At 41.1% G+C, this 16,325-nt stretch overlaps 1 long non-coding RNA gene across 1 annotated transcript; it reads left to right on the top strand.

Moving 5' to 3' along the window:
- The first annotated feature begins 6,026 nt into the window (after positions 1-6,026).
- On the top strand, positions 6,027-12,461 carry LOC135295220 (uncharacterized). Its single transcript, XR_010357247.1, has 3 exons — positions 6,027-6,402; positions 7,287-7,337; positions 12,008-12,461. It is a non-coding gene; the product is annotated as an uncharacterized LOC135295220 (long non-coding RNA).
- Positions 12,462-16,325: the final 3,864 nt, after the last annotated feature.

Here is a 16,325-nt window from a genome sequence, read left to right as displayed (position 1 = left end):
GAGCAATAAATAGGACAAGATGCAATGGACAGAAACAAATGTACAGGAAGTTCCACCTGAACATGACCAAGAACTTTTTAATGTGCAGGTGACTGAGCACTGGAACAGGTTGCCTGGAGCTGGTGTGGAGTCTCTCTCATGGAGATATTCAAGAACTTTCAGGATGCAATCCTCTGCCATGTGCTCTGGGATCACCCTGCTCGAGCAGGGAGGAGCCACTGTGGTCCCTTCCAACCTGATCCATTCTGTGATCCTGGTTTGGAGACCAGGTGCCATGGCAGGGTTTGTGTGGCTTGCAGGCTTCATGTTTTGTGAGTAAACACAGTTGGTTTGAGTTCAGTTTGGGGGAATGGGGGAGTGCTTTATAATGCTGCTGCCATGTACAAAGCAAGAGATAACTCTGTGCTTTTGCTAGGGAGATAAAGGGCACAGGCACAAAAAATTTGTACATTAGTTTTTACGTGCTCTGGCATACTAATATGAATTCATTTTAATTTCTAATCACTATGTTTAATTTGTAAAGTCTTAGAAAATACAACTGATGTCATTTGGGAAGGGCACATACAAAGAAAATTAGAGGTTTTGAGTACAGAATTCATTTTAACCTTGCCTGTAGTGCTGGTCCTAACCTTCATAATTAAACTATCTCAAATGTAAAAAAAAAAAAAAAAAAAACAAACTTAAAATACATTTAAACTGACGGTTTGTGAGTTCAGTCAAATAACATAGTGCACTGTTTACTGCTGCACATATGAAATTCTTCAAATTAAATTATATTCAAGACAGATGGTGTGACCACTGCAGGCATGTGTCATGTGTCCTGTATGTGCTGGTACTGGGGAAATGGGAAATATTTTCTTTAGTCATTGCAAGATTAGTCTCAATTACCTTGAAATGAAGATACCAACTATATCATCAACAACAAAAATGTCAATCTCTTCTTTGTTTGCCCTTACAAAGTGCAGCAAGTGGGTCTGTAAGGAGTTAATCAATAATCATAGACCATTAAGGGATTCAGCAGGTCAACATATTGCTGACAGCCCTCTCTGGGACATCCCACAGGTGTGGAACAAGAACATCAGGCACTATTCCTGCCTTCTGCATGCCAGTGTCCTTCACTGGTCAGGAAATCATGCCCCAGAGAAAATGAAAGTAGGGTATCTGATCTCATCCCAAATACCCATCCCTTGGCACCAGTGATGCACAAGTTCCATCAGAGGCATCTCATGCAGAGTCATGTTTATTAGGTGTGAACATGACTGTGTTGTTTCTAACAGTGCCTTGGGAAACAGATGTGCCATTCCAGCTTGGTGAGACACCTGGACCAAGCTTACCAAACCCAAGCTCACCACACACAGAGCCAGACATGGCTGCTGGCACATGGTCCCTACAACTGGGCAAAGCACCACAGGAACAACTCAGCCATACCCAGCCTGCCTGGGAGACAGCAGGTTTATTAAACCTGGGCAGGTGTGTATTCTTGGATGGAAACCAGTGGTACAAAACCTGGTGTAGGATATGATGGAGTGGGAGGTGATACTTATTTACAAATATCTGTGAGAAAAATCAATGTTCAGAGCCATTCCTTTAAACTCTTTATTCACACATTCCCTCATTCCACATATGTACAAGCAACAAGATGTCTGACTTGGCCCACTTGTGTATGGCACTAAGGACAAAGAACACAGGCTGCCAAGGCCTCTATTTTTTCCTGGAGTTCTTCTCAAGGGCCACACAAAATCTCATTTTGGACAGATCTCATAGCTATTAGGAGCTATAATCTCTTATGGGGCAGTGTCTCATATGAGCATTGTTAATTTCAGGTATTTAATCCTTTTAGGCCAGGTTGCTGCTCATTGTGTCTTTTTTTTTTTTTTTTTTTGTTTGGAAAAATTCCCTTGTGGGCTAATGGAAAAAGCACATATGCAATGTTATATGGGATCTGTTGCCATGTCGATGCCACTCTCCTATTGTTAGAATGAAGGGTCTGCTGGGGAGTCTTCTGGCCTGGGGTCTTTCAGTGCAGGTCTTCTGGGCTTGGTACAATCACCCTTGCTTCCATTTTACTGCTGGAAAGTGTGTTTTTGAGGGGAGCATCTATGCACTTAACCCTTTGTTCTGCCAGTTCTTCTGGTGCTCATTCATTCTCTGTTCCTGCCAACCTTCATGTTTCTATTACAGATCTCCCCACCCCTTGGGCTCTCCTGGGCTCCAGGCAGACTCCCCACCTGAGATGAGGCTCAATGCAAGCACAGAGGTGACAGGCTCAGCTGTGCACCTGGCTCACATTCTGCCTAAATGGCCCAGGAAAAACTGTCTTGTGGTCTGTGGCAGCAGGTGATCTGCCCTGGCCTGTGCCAGACCTTTGACAGCTGATGAGGAGAAGCACTTTATATTGAAAGAAATTTGAGTATGTGCACAAGTACTTGGAGCTATGCTGAGCCTTACTAAATGAGGGTCTCTGCAGAGCAGCCCCTTGTTCCCTCTGAGTGGTGCAGCCCCCATGGCTGAGCAGAGACAGCTGGGCTCTTTGCCAAGCAGCTTCCTCACCTCTGGAAGCAGTGGGCCCTGGGAACCTCACACCTGCACCTGATCCTGCAAATCCACGTGGCCAAATGCACAAGGCCATGGTGGGCTCTCCCTGGATATTTGTATGGCTTGCCTGGGGCCAGCTCTCTGTGACTCACTTGGGCTAAGAGCTAGTGAAACTCTTCACCTGGAGAGAGAGGGTTGAATGGTAGCCAGAGCATGCTTTGCTTTAGTTTGGTTTGAAGAAAGGAAAGATATGTTTCTTTATCACCCTGTCATTCTGTCCAATTGGCTTTATGCACTGCATGGTACCCTGTAAGCACCATAAAGCTTTAACATCTGTGGTGCCTTCAGCCCTGCAACACAGCCTTGCAAACTGAAAATTGTCACTGTACAACTCAGGTCTGTATTATTGCATGAATGGAGCTCCAGCCTTCAGAAACTATCATTTACAGTTTTCTTTTGAGTAAAGACTACTGGGCAGGCCTTTTAAAAAGGGTGAAAATAGCTTTGAATTGAACAAATTGCAACAAATAGTGGGTAGTTGTATGTATGCCAGTCTGTGCCACAGGGAAGGTAGATATTACAAATGCTCTGGGATTCCACTTCATCCTTTTATAGTAGCTTTTTCTCCACCACTGCATCCTCTCCAGTAATGGTATTAAATAATGCATATGTAATTTTGGTGTTTTATGATGTGTTTTGCTTCTAACACTGGACTGAGACTGTGTTTCCCTCCCTACCCTGAAATTCAGTTGTGGATATAGAAATTCTATCATTTGTTGCTGCAGCATCTGAAGAATTAGAAAATTTTGTTTGGAGCACACATCACTTTTTCCTTGGCCTCTCTTGACTGAATCAGATGGTCAGACACTGTCATGCCATCTGTAGTAAGCCCTGCAGGTGGATGTGCCATGCCAAGAGATTCTGTTTGACAGCCTTTATTCATCAGATGGTTTTGCAGGCAGCTCATTACAGAATGATGAACCTGCCTGTTTCTGGTTAATTATCAAATTCACAGTCCGTTGGGTGAGATCAGCTCTCTTATAAGTGACTACGGACTCCTGTAAAAATGATTTTTTTTTTCTCTTTTTACTGCACCATTTAAAAGGAAACCAGCATTTCAGAAGCTTTAATCACAATTGCCTTTTAGTCTTCTATAGAGACATCTCCACTAAAAAAAAAAATTGCCAATAATACATGTACAGTGTACTGGTCATCTTTGATAAATCCTTTGTTTCTGCTCTTAGCACATGCACACTATCAACATGAAAGGCCAGATTCTCTCTTCTTATAACTTCAAAAACATGACACAAATTGCACAGAGAAAAGTTTGGCCAGAATGAACAATAAGTAATTTTTCTCTATTCTTTATGTGATTAATGATATAAATATAAAAATTAGTTTGAAGGAATCATTTATGTTTCTTTTAAAGTCTGTGCTGTTTATTTGATGAGTTTGCACCTTTTGTTCTGTTGCTGGAAAGCTTCTACTGCCTTCTGGGTACTAGTTTATTTAGAGAAGTTATTGTGTTTGTTTACAATCTTTACCATTCAGAGCTCAAATATGTACAAAGGTGGATGAATAATTCCTTTCTTAACATCTTCCTGTGGGTCAGTGCAAGAGAAATTAGTCCAGAGCAACAGGAAATTGCATCAGGAACAGTGGTGCATTGAGAGAGACCAAGCAAAGAGTCAAATGCCATCAGATACAGCTTTCAAAAGCACTTCTCACACCAAGAGAGGAACAGGGTTGGTGTTTTACACCTGGAGAAGTCCTGGACTTGTTGGCATCACAGCAGCCACTCTGTACATTCATTAATTTGTATTCCAGGGCAAGCTATCAGGTTGTGACTAGTAAAGCATTGCAGAAAGCTGTGCAAGGGGGGAAAATTGCATCACAGGTTTGACTCTTAGCACAAGGCTTGGTGCAATGGGGCTCCTCACGCTGCCCTGTCTCAGCAGGAGGGCTGTGACCCCATGCTGGCCGTGCTGGACGGTGCCATGCAGAGTTCTGCCTCTGTCCTGCTCCCCACAGCGCCTTTCCCTGGGCACAGCCAAGCCCCTGATGCTTTCCTGCTCTCCAGGGGACACAGCCTGTGGGGTGCCAGGCAGGTGGCTCCAAGCCCTGGGCTGCACAGTCCCTCCTCTCTCGGGGCTGAGAGTCACACCATGCACCCGTGGGTCCCAGTCCAGGGGAGGTTTGGCTCCCTGCAGGAGCTCCAGCACTGCACTAACACACTCCCCATGGATGCAGGTGAGCCCACAGGGCTGATCCCCAGAGGAAATGGTCCTAGCTGGTATCCAATAGGGGGAAATTTGGTTAAAAAAATGCAGGTTTGAGAGTGCAGAAGCCTGCAAGGGAACTCCTGGTAGGAAATCATAGCAGGCAAAACAAAGCATTTTCTCTTAACAAAATGGATTCTGTCTTCACATTACATCTCCAAACAGAATGACACAACACTGGAGAAAGCACACAAAAAACATAAATATAGTTAAGGAGTACACAAGCGAAAATACCGTGCTCTTCTATAACAGAATTCTGGGTGGATTTTCAGAAATGGCAAAATGTCACCTATGTAGGAGGTAAAGCAAATGTCCCATGTTATCCAGCTGGTTCTCCATTCTGTCTATTGCAACACATCAAGAGGCATCTTGGGAAATGCTACCTATAAAAACTATAGTTTAAATGGACTGAGAAGCATTTTCTTTGGGAAAATGAATCCCAAGAACATTAAAGGATGTTTCATAACTGTATGGTGTTCTAATGAGGAGCTAAGAAATTTATTTAGTCCCAGTAAGTGTTGATGTTATAACAGAGTTCTTGAAGCACAAAGATAAATTATCCATCTTTAAAAATTATTCCAGCAGCCAGTTTGTTGCATGCAATACAGCAGTGTAAGCCATAAGTGCAATTCCTGCTGTAATCACTGGGTGGCATTTGGATGTGTTGGAAGAGTTCAATTTTGGATGCTAAATGAAAGGGAATTTTGTATTTTATACATGGTAATGAAATGTTAGCAGCAGATCAGTGACAGAAATAAGAGTGCAGGTGAGTGCTAGATATAGGTTTATAAAAATTCTAGAATAAATATACATATGTCATTAAAATGCTTAAAGATTACTGTAAGGTGCTTGATGATAAGTAGTGTTATTAAGGCTAATCTTAGGATAAGCTTTTTATTATGAGAATAGTGACTATTAGTCTTGTGGCTGTGTACCAGGCATCATCCCACTGCGCAGGTGGGATCCAGGTACATTGTTCATCTCACCCTTAGGCTCACACAAACTATGGAAAAGCAAACAACCACTGGGCTGCTGTGCTGACCCATCCCCTGGGTGCCCCTGGATGGCCCCATACAGACATAGCTGCAGAGACCACGTCAGTCTGTGATGCTGCTCCTGTACAGGTTGGGTTGGACCTTCCTTCCTTCCTTCCTTCCTTCCTTCCTTCCTTCCTTCCTTCCTTCCTTCCTTCCTTCCTTCCTTCCTTCCTTCCTTCCTTCCTTCCTTCCTTCCTTCCTTCCTTCCTTCCTTCCTTCCTTCCTTCCTTCCTTCCTTCCTTCCTTCCTTCCTTCCTCCCTTCCTCCCTTCCTCCCTTCCTCCCTTCCTCCCTTCCTCCCTTCCTCCCTTCCTCCCTTCCTCCCTTCCTCCCTTCCTCCCTTCCTCCCTTCCTCCCTTCCTCCCTTCCTCCCTTCCTCCCTCCCGCAGATCTGTCTTGGTCACTCCTCACCAGACTCAAAGGGCTGTAAAATTGTAGCTCACCAAATGCAGCCAGACCACAGTGAAACAGGCCCTACCAGTTAGGAAACAACTGGGCAAGTTCCCCCCTTCCCTTCTGTTGGACAAGCCACTGCTTCATGCTGACACAAAGGTGAGTGCTGCTGAGCCCTTGTGGTCTGTGAAGGTATGAATTCAGTGTATAATGAGGTGCCCCCTGGTTCCAGCAAAGCATTAAAAAGAGAGAGATCAAGTTTTGTTTGTCATTTGAAGGACAAAATCAAGGAAGAAAAAAATCTTTTAGAAAGAAAAAGTATGCTTTGTCTGCTCTTTGAAAAGAAGAAAAACTAATCACAAACTGCCTCCTTCACTTTGCTTCTAGAATTACTTCTAAGCAGAAAGGAAAGGGGATGAGAAGTTTTTCTGTTTTAACTTCAGGTCTGGCAGTTCTTACTAGGAAAAAACAATCAAACTTTAAATTATTGTGAAAGCATAGAGGAAAGAAATGGGCAAATAAAATGCTATGAGGGAACTAAACATCTTTTCTATACAGAAATTCACCTTACCTCATCTCTAATATAGAAACTTGGGAATTTTGTACTGAGCAGCAAAGTACAAGCAAAGACTTAAAAGAACATAGCTCCTATCAGTATTTCCCTATACAGTCATCTGTAGGTATATGATTGCTGGGATGTCCCTTTCCCTAATATTTGCAAAAATTGTACTTCTGGATGTAAGTCACTGTGTATTTATTGACCTGAACAAGTATGCTTTAAAAGAACAGCCCCTCAGTTTCCATCAGAAATGCTACTGCCATAATGCACATGTTATAAAGAAACCTGGTTTTTATCAAAGGAGGAGGTTGTTTCTCAAAAAAAGTGGCGACAAATCTTTTATTGAGCCATTTATTTCCCTTGCCTCCATCATCATCACCCATTTTCTAACATATGCAGTCAGGGCATGAACACCAATTGCTGAGTTAGTAAAATTGCAGAATTATTATTATTTGCTACACACTGCTTTACCTCCCTTGTGCAGGACTCTTTCTCTGGCAAAAAGCAAGAATTGAAACAGGAGGTCCATCTAAAGGTGAGACACCTGCATGAGACCAATGCATTGACCTACTCACCACAACAATTCCTGCTGCATCCTAATCATCACAGGAACACGGCCAATTTCCAATCATGATGTCTAAAATATTGCCTTCCTGACGTGTCTGCTCTGCAATCTGCCACCTGCACGCACCCACTGGCAGCCGAGTGCTTCAGAAACAGATCCATCAGCTACTGGGTGCAAAAAGTCAGTCGGTGGCCTTCCCTGTTCAAACTGGAAATGGAGATGTTTATTTTTCAGTGTTGCAAAGATACATCTAACAAAGATACATCTACGCCCACCTCTTTTTTTTTTTTTTTTTTTTTTTTTTTTTGCTTCAGGTCTGAATCACAAAGTCTCTGGGTCATCCCTAGCCTGGCAGCAGCTGGAAAGATGGGGGTGTCCAGGCCGGTGTGTCCTGGTCCTCTGTGTGCCATCAGATGAATCAACACACAGTTCTTACTCTGTAAAAGCAAAAGTACTCCCAAACTGGGATCTGCTCCAAAATTTGGTAAAGTTTATTTGGTAGCTATCACTGTAGGCAAGAAACTGAGACTGATAGAGAAAAACAAGGATTTTTATAAATCAGATTGTGTTCAGGGATAAAACAATCAAAATAACTCACAGCACAAGCCTGATACGCTGTTACGAAGCTCGAGGCACTTCCAGAGATATAAATAAACCAGCAGTGTAGTCCCCTGCCACCGTCACTGGAGCAGCGTGTGGAACTATTTATACATGCAGAAGAGCTATTTCTGCTTCCGCATCCCCTGGGGCACTGCCTCCGGCCGCGACTGCCACTGCACTGCAGCCAGGGCCACCCCGGGGCTGGGGACACACAGCATCCCCAGGGCCACCGAGAGCAGACTCACGGGGAGCCCTCCCAGAGAGCACAGAATTCTCTGGAAAGGCTGTCTTAAAAATTCTCTGTGCAGTTTTAAGACATCCCCTGTGCACAGACACAAACACCCTCACGGCATCACCTCCAATTTTACGAATTCCCAGGGGCCAGCTGCAGACAGATGTGCTTTCACTGATTGGCATCTTAGTCCACCAATGATTATTAATCAGCAGACATGCTGTAGGCTAAAAGTAACTAAATGCCAAAGGGAGATTTAAACACATTTTTTTCCCCTCCAAGAGTATTTGATGGTTATTTGATTTAGAATTTGTAGTATTCGAATTTTGCCGATTTCAAATAATATATTGAAATAACTTCTGATTTTGGAAATAATATTTCATTTTTCAGGTATCAAATGGAAGTTCATTTTTCTTTAGTGATACATTCGTGTTTTTAAGACAATACAAATTCAACTCTTTTCTTCCTTCCATAAAACACTATTTTGCAAACATTTTTGTAATGGCAGGATGTTAGAAATGAGAAGCTCAGCACAGTTTACTGAGGTAAGATTTGCTCTGACTCAGAACAGAGTGGGAAGGGATTCCAGCACAAAGGTGAGGTAAATCAACACACATCACCTGCAATAAAAATAAGAATTCTACAGTGATAAGGGAAGAGTAAACCCTGTTCAAATGTATAAGAAACTGCTGATAATTTTTTTTAGTAAGTAATCTGAAGTAACAACATTGTTTAGAACCAACAGATCCCTTTGAAGCATTTTATCAGAATCAGCTGTCTTGTAAAACTTCTTAAGCTAAATAACAGATTCTGTACTAACATCACTATCTGCCCAAGACCACAGATAAAGTATATAAAGAATGCTGCAAAGCAAAGAAGCTGATTCCCAAATTGCAGTCTCACAAATCATCAAAATCACCTCAAGGTACCCTACAGCTAACTTGCTGGTGGCCAAATGTTTCTTTTCTTCATCTTTCAGACTCATAAGATAGCTCATGTAGCTTAACTACATTCATTATTGCAGTGTCACTTTCTCACTTGATAGCACTGTCACAAGGATGATGGTGATTTTTGAGTGGAAGGGTAATGCACAAAGAACTCCTTATGTTTTGGTTGGCATACTTAAAATAATTTGGTAATTCCTTCTGGAGATGTTTGTTTGAATATCTGCAAATACTATTTAGCTTTCAAGCTACTCTTTGTGTCTCTAAAATTTCTGATAGAAGGTGGAAACATGAACTCCTAAGCATGTTTTTGTGTCTTTGGTATGATATTAGAAGAACTTGAACCTAGAATGGAAAAAGACCCCATAAAGTATTTCTACTATAACCTGAAGAAGAAGTGGTGTTTCATTGCTCTGAAATTAAATCTAACTTTAATGGATTCTCATAGTTCACAACTGAAATCAAGTTTTGATTTTTAGCACACCTTTGGCATTCAAAGCAGAGGTATTTTAGTATTTGTTCAGTCAATCTTCAAAATGTGCAGTTTGCCATGAAGATATACAGCCTGAAATATCATTATCAAAGACTACAAAAGATGTACAGTGTTACCTTGTTGAATATGGGTACATTATTGGCCAGCTTTACTGCAAACAATTTCAAATAAAATCAAAGCACCACATCTGTTGACAATGTAAATATAAAATAAGTAAGTAGGAATAGAGACTCAAATAAACATTTGAGTGACTAACTGCAGAATAAATGTAAGCCTGAATTTATTGCTCTGTTTAGAATTTATTACTTCCCTGCCTTTACTATTTCAGAAAGGCATCCAAGTCGTACCTACCAAAAAATTACACTAATGGCTGATAAAAGGCTGGGCAGAGGAGTAGAGCATTTATGAATCTGTGAAACCCACTAACTCCCCTGCTAAGACAAAAAAATAAAAGCAGGTTCTGAATCATGACAGGGATGTGCAGACCTTGGAAGTTCTCAGGAAGCCTCACAACTGTCTTGTATGAGGTTTAAGCTAAAAAGTGTAAGAGGTATAAAAATTAGTTCAGGGTGGGGGAAGGGAAGGCAGTGGAGAGCACGATGCATTGCACTGATTCCAAGTTTAAAAATTGACTTGCAGAGGGAAAGAGCAGTTAGGGCTGTATACAGATGAACCAACACCTCACAGCAAATGAAAACAAAATGCTGAAAAGTCAGATTCTTATTTAGAAGAGAAGATTCTAAATTTTTTAGGTGTACAGCTGCAAGACTGGCATGGGGGTACATGGGGCAGGTTGAAAAATCCATGTTAGGAAGGCATGAGAACTAGCACTGTATGGCTGTGTTTGAGGGTCCCAGGACGAGGGAAGAGATGAGAATCTTGACTCCATGTTTCAGAAGGCTTATTTATTATATTATGATATTATACTGTATTAAAATGATGTACTAAAACTATACTAAAAAGAATAGAGAGAATGGATCCTTCAGAAGGCTGGAAAGGAAAAGAAAGGAAGGATAACAAAATCCTGTGACTGCTCACAACCTTGACACACGTGGCTGTGATTGGTCATTGAGTGAAAACAATCCACATGGACCAATGGAAGCTGCACCTGTTGCATTCCACAGCAGCAGATAGTTATTGTTTATGTGTCTTTCCTGAGGCTCCTCAGCTTCTCAGAGAAAATCCTGGCAAAAGGATTTTTCAGAAAATATCATGGCGACAGTACTGGGCAAGGTGATGGCTCAGGAATGGCACACAGCAGTGTGAGAAGGGAGCTCTCCATGGATGAGCTGCATCACTGGGCAGACTCAACATGTGTATGAGTGGGTTGATATGCAACAAATTCTTAATAATTTCAAGGAAAATAAGAAAAGCAATTCAGATGGTGTTAAGGGAATAATTACTCTAACCTCAGGCTATCTGCAGTCAGTTAAACCATTCAGATCCTGGATCATTCATATTGTTAATGTGTTACTTGTTTAGACATGCTACTAATTTATAGAAGGTTAATGTGGATTGTTGAAGAATTAAATTCATTCCGAGTGTTTTCAAGCCAATAAGAAAAAAATACATATTGTAGAAAAAATCAATTTCAACACGACAGGGCTCCTCTTTTCTTTATCTTCTTTTAGATTATAACATGCCAATTTATGGAGAAAATATACCAGTTTGAACAAATTACTGCCTCTTTGGCGGGAAAATAGAGGAGATTTATTCTTTCCCCAAGCCTTTTCATATTTTTTTTTAAATTATACAATTAATGTTATTTTACTTGATTATTTAGTTATAACTTCACAAGATAATATATCCATCTTTGAGGAAAAAGCAATAAGCAGGGATCATTTATTCAACCTATTTGATTATTTCTGCCAAATCTACTTCATTATCCCTGTCCTACAGAATATAAGGAAAAGTTTTAAAATTAGCCATTTCTTTCTGAAGGAAAACGCCCCAGTAATAAAGTATGATGGATTTTACACACTGGGTCATATATATGGTCTATATACATTCAGAGCAAATGTTTAAAAATTAAGCTACTTTGAAATGAACAAAACTGATACATTCTTTCCAGAAAATTACTAAAATCTGATCTGTAGCTAAAAAAAAATCACATTTATTGGATGGTTGGTGTATACTATTGAGGCACTTTGCATTGGCATACTATACACTGCAAAAGTAAGTGAATAAATAAATATAGTGCCTTAGGAACATTTTTTTTTTTTCATTTCTGCATTTACACATGCACTCGTCTGTCCAAGTGGCTGGTAAATTATGGAGTAAACTGAAATTATAAAATTCTTGAGTGTTTTAGTAAAACAATCACAACACAAATTCTGAATAACTAAATAGAAATTATGTACTTTGAAAACAGGGACATCATTAGGGAAATCAATCCCAGTGAGGAAATCAGGATTAAGTCATCAGCTATTACTCCGCACAGGAATGCGTCATTTCAGCTCTGCTCCTGTTGAGGTCACAACTGCTGTTCTCCATAGGGTGGTGGTTGTGTTTACCTTCCTGTCATTAATCCACAGACAGCCTTTGGATGTTGAAAAGGCCACTCCTATGTACAACATGACAGCTACATTGACTCTCCAGCTTGGGGAAGAATTCATAATCTAATGAGTGTGATCACAAATGAGAATTATTTCTCACAGACACTGTATATTCTAAGAAAGGACATGGAATCTTCAAATCCAACAGCTGCTCCCCTGGACTATTCTACCTTATGCTGACAAAAAAACAGAAGCTGTTAAACAGGGAAGATTGCTGAACTAGCCTATCTTGTATTATTTCTCCTTACATTTGTGTTGGAAAATACATGTAACTCCAGTGTAACAATTTTCTTTTCTTTCTCTGATGTAACTATCTTATGCAGCTGATTTGGGTTCATTAAAACAGCTGCTATACTATCTGCATTCAGACACATCTGGATGATTTGATAATTAGAAGGTTTCATACTACTTTAAAAAAAAAAGGGGGGGATTCTGATAAACCCTCCAGAAATTCAGTCCTTTCTTTGTGTGTTAACAACTCATATCTAAATAGAATTAAGCAATCCTAGTAGTATACCTACCTGTCCAACAAGTGCTGGATTTTCCTAAGTGAGGTTGAGAAAAGGCAAAATTAAAGCAAAAACTTAAAATGCTGTAGGCAGTATTAAAATCTGTTAACAACAAGTAGAAGTATGAATGAGTCTTAACTTCAGAGATCTTATAAAGTGAACAAAAAACCCTGTGCAGCTTATCAACATAAACAGTCATGAAGAGCTCATAGAGAGCTCAGGTCAGGGCTGTGGAGAGGAAATGCTTTTTTCTGTGTTGCATAATTACTTGCAGCACTTGAAAATTTCACCTAGCTTGTTCATGACTTCTATGTGTAGATTCTGTGATTCAGCAGTTTGGAAAAGAACATATACCTGTTTCGTACAGGAAAGAGCATGGCAAAGTGATTTTTTGCCTTTTTTTTTTCATTTTATAAGTGATTGTGGTTCTGGTTTTCACTATTTGATCACTGAGGCGAGGGAAAGAGAGAAGCATGAAAATACAGTCAGCAGAGCCTGTGCAGAGGGAATAGTACAGACTTCACAGAAACAGCAGACTCCCACCAGCCATAAATTTTGGAAGTTTTTGGCAGCTTCTGCATTTCCCCTCATGCTTGAGAACATTTCAAAGGCAGGATTACAAAAGCAGACGTGTTCAGTTCGAAACTGTAACTGGGGCTCCGGGGAGAGGGAAGGGGCAGGCACAGAGGCAGCGCCCGCTGTTTCCAAGGACTCGCTTCAAAGCCTTGCCCTTCTCCCTCTCTGCCAGGCGAGGATCACAGCCCGGCTCACGAGTCACCGCCTCCCCATTTAGACAATGAGGAGGAGGATTAGTTAACCTGAGACTGCGTTACCAACCTGTGCCTCTGACCTAAATACCAGAGTTAAGCGCCAGGGCTTTGCGAACGCAGGACTGGAGGCAGGAGCAGCACTGACACAAACCCGGCGCTGGGCAGCCTCTGCTCCAGCCAAGCGCTTTGCAAACATACAGCTGCCGTCGTGCACCTACCAATTAGGGATTTCTCCATATATTCATGGGATAAGTTTTTCACATACCACAAACATGAGGGTCACAGAAAAGATCTAAGTAGTATCACCTCCTTAAAGCAATAATTACCGTGATTAAACAGCAGCATCAAACCTCCTACTCTTGCTTTTTCCCTGGGAGGATTTTCTTGGCTAGAAACTCCTGCTACATGCTGATGTTCACCTTGTCCTTACCCAATGGCATGCCTAGAATGCAGAAAATAAAATACTGAAAAAAACCACAACCAAACCTCAAAATAAACGAGACTTGGCAATAAGTAAATGCTCAAATTTAGAACTATTTGGGATTTTAAATCCTTGCATTGATTTTTCTTTCCACTGTTTAAAACTTCATTTCTCCCAGGGAAGTAGAGAAGGGAGGAGAAGAAAACTAGCACTGTTTGCATACTCCTTTTGCTGAGCCTATCATCTTTGTTAATAGCCTGTAATGAATAACTCACACATGCTACCACTATTATTTTGTCAGCAGTCAGTATGATTCAGAGGAGAGCAGTCATATGACTGTCACAGTTCCCAAATGGTGAAAAGATGTGGGAAAACAAAAATTAGCAGCTGAGATAGAAGGCTTAACTTCTACTACTACGAACAACTGAGCAGCCTGTAGCTGATTTGACATACATACACACACAAAAAGGAAATATTGTCCAACAGAAACCACTCTAGAGCAGACAGGTTGCTTTTCCCTGAGAAGCCTTAGAATGACAGAGAAAAATCACTGTAAGTTGATCTATTTATTACACCAACTTGGTCAGAAAAAGCAGAGTTCTTTGACACACAATCCCTCTTCTTAGGGTCTTAAATCATATTGACTTTAAACTGCTAACATTGTAAGAGTGCATCCAGGCACGACAGCTCATACTTCCTATGTCAGACTTCCTTTTTGCACATCTGTCTTTTGAATCATGTGATAAAAGAGATTGCAAATTAAATATCTGCACACAGAACACTGCCATGGCCAGAAGACTGGAGCCATTCCTATAGATACCTGTCAGACACCAATGACATCTGCTGGTTTCCAGAAATCAGGCACTACTGGGGTCAATACAAGTTGATTCTGGGCACAATTTTACTGCTTATCAAAGGCCCCTTTGTGTGAGTTTGTGATAGGGTTCTCCAGCTCAGGAGGGAGGAATGTTTACCAGCAAGCAGCAGGCTGAGGAGATTATTACATGCTGAGAAGCAGCATGTGAAAGTCTCCCAAGACTGTTAAACTCTGGAGACCAGTTGTTCTGTTAAATCCACCAGAACTGATAAATTCAGAACACCAGGAGCCTGCAAAGCCACTGCACACACGAGTATCAGCCATGGTTTGCATTAACTTGGATCATGCACAAACAGGTTGTGGTTGCTACAAACAAAAAACCCTACGGGATTACACATACACACTTGATGAAGCAGAGAGCTCTTCAAAGGACTTTGTAACCTACCTAGGAGCCAGAGGTCCCAGGGTGGGGACTGACCTCCCAGTGTAACACTCATGACTACTCCTACACAGGAGCCACGAGTGTTAGACAGTGAATGTGTGGTGTGAATAGTTGTCTGCTAGTAGTAGCAGCTTAAGCAGCAAAAAGCCTTCTGTTCCTTGGGATGCGTATGTTTCCTAGCTTGATCTACAGTCATGAAAAGGGGAATTTATTTACAGAATCAAACATCCAGCTATTTTATCAGTTATTTCTTGGCAATACTAATTCCTCCATTACTAGGACTGCTGCTGCCACTGATTTAATTTCTCAAATGACTTGTTCAGAAAAATACTTGCAAAACCCACTTCATGAAAGATCTCACTTCCAAGACTTTCTTGGAGGTCCAGAAAATGGGACTCCAACAGCTCATGACAGAAACATGGTTAGCCAATTTTACCATTTTTCTAATCCATGCAATTTAGACTTCTCATTTGAACACCAGCATGCACAGACATTAATCATCATGAGAGACCAAATAAGTAGGCTAACACCTTTAGTTGCTTTTACCTCTGAAAGGCAAGTTTAGGAGAGCAAACACCTCTAAACAAAACGCCTGCTGCTGCCACTTGAAGATAAGGTTCTAGAGAACCTGAGTGTTTGTTAATGTCTGCTCCATTTTTACCTTATCCCTGGCCAAAAACCACACATATCAGCAGAAACCTTTCAAGTATTTCCAGGAGACCTTTAGATTTTGGCACATAAAAGTGAGGCACATATGCAGTACACCTGCATCATTACCAGTGAAAGCTGTACCATGCTACTAAACATTACTAGACAGTTGAAGAACTGTTCCCAGGAATCCTAGAGCTGTTAGGAAAGTGTTTAATGACCTCATCTGATGCTTTACAAAATAAGCATTCATGCCTCAGGAAAGTCTCTTTAGTAGGAACATGTTGTTACTATTCCTACTCTAATAATTTCACAACTACACTGCTGTGATTTCACTGTTTGGTTCTTTAAAGTAACAACTCCATGGAATTAGAAACAGCCAACATTTGTGTTTATCAGCTTTTCCCCATTTGTCCCACTCTGTTATTTCAACAAAGGGATGTGAAGACAAAAGGAAGTTTTTTTTCAAGACAGACCAACGATAGTTAGTTATGAGAGCGGGCTGCTATGTGCTGCCAAAAATCAAC

Source organism: Passer domesticus, chromosome 2 (genome assembly GCF_036417665.1).
Source record: "Passer domesticus isolate bPasDom1 chromosome 2, bPasDom1.hap1, whole genome shotgun sequence".
NCBI lineage: Eukaryota > Metazoa > Chordata > Aves > Passeriformes > Passeridae > Passer > Passer domesticus.
This window is presented reverse-complemented; position numbering and strand designations above follow the sequence as displayed.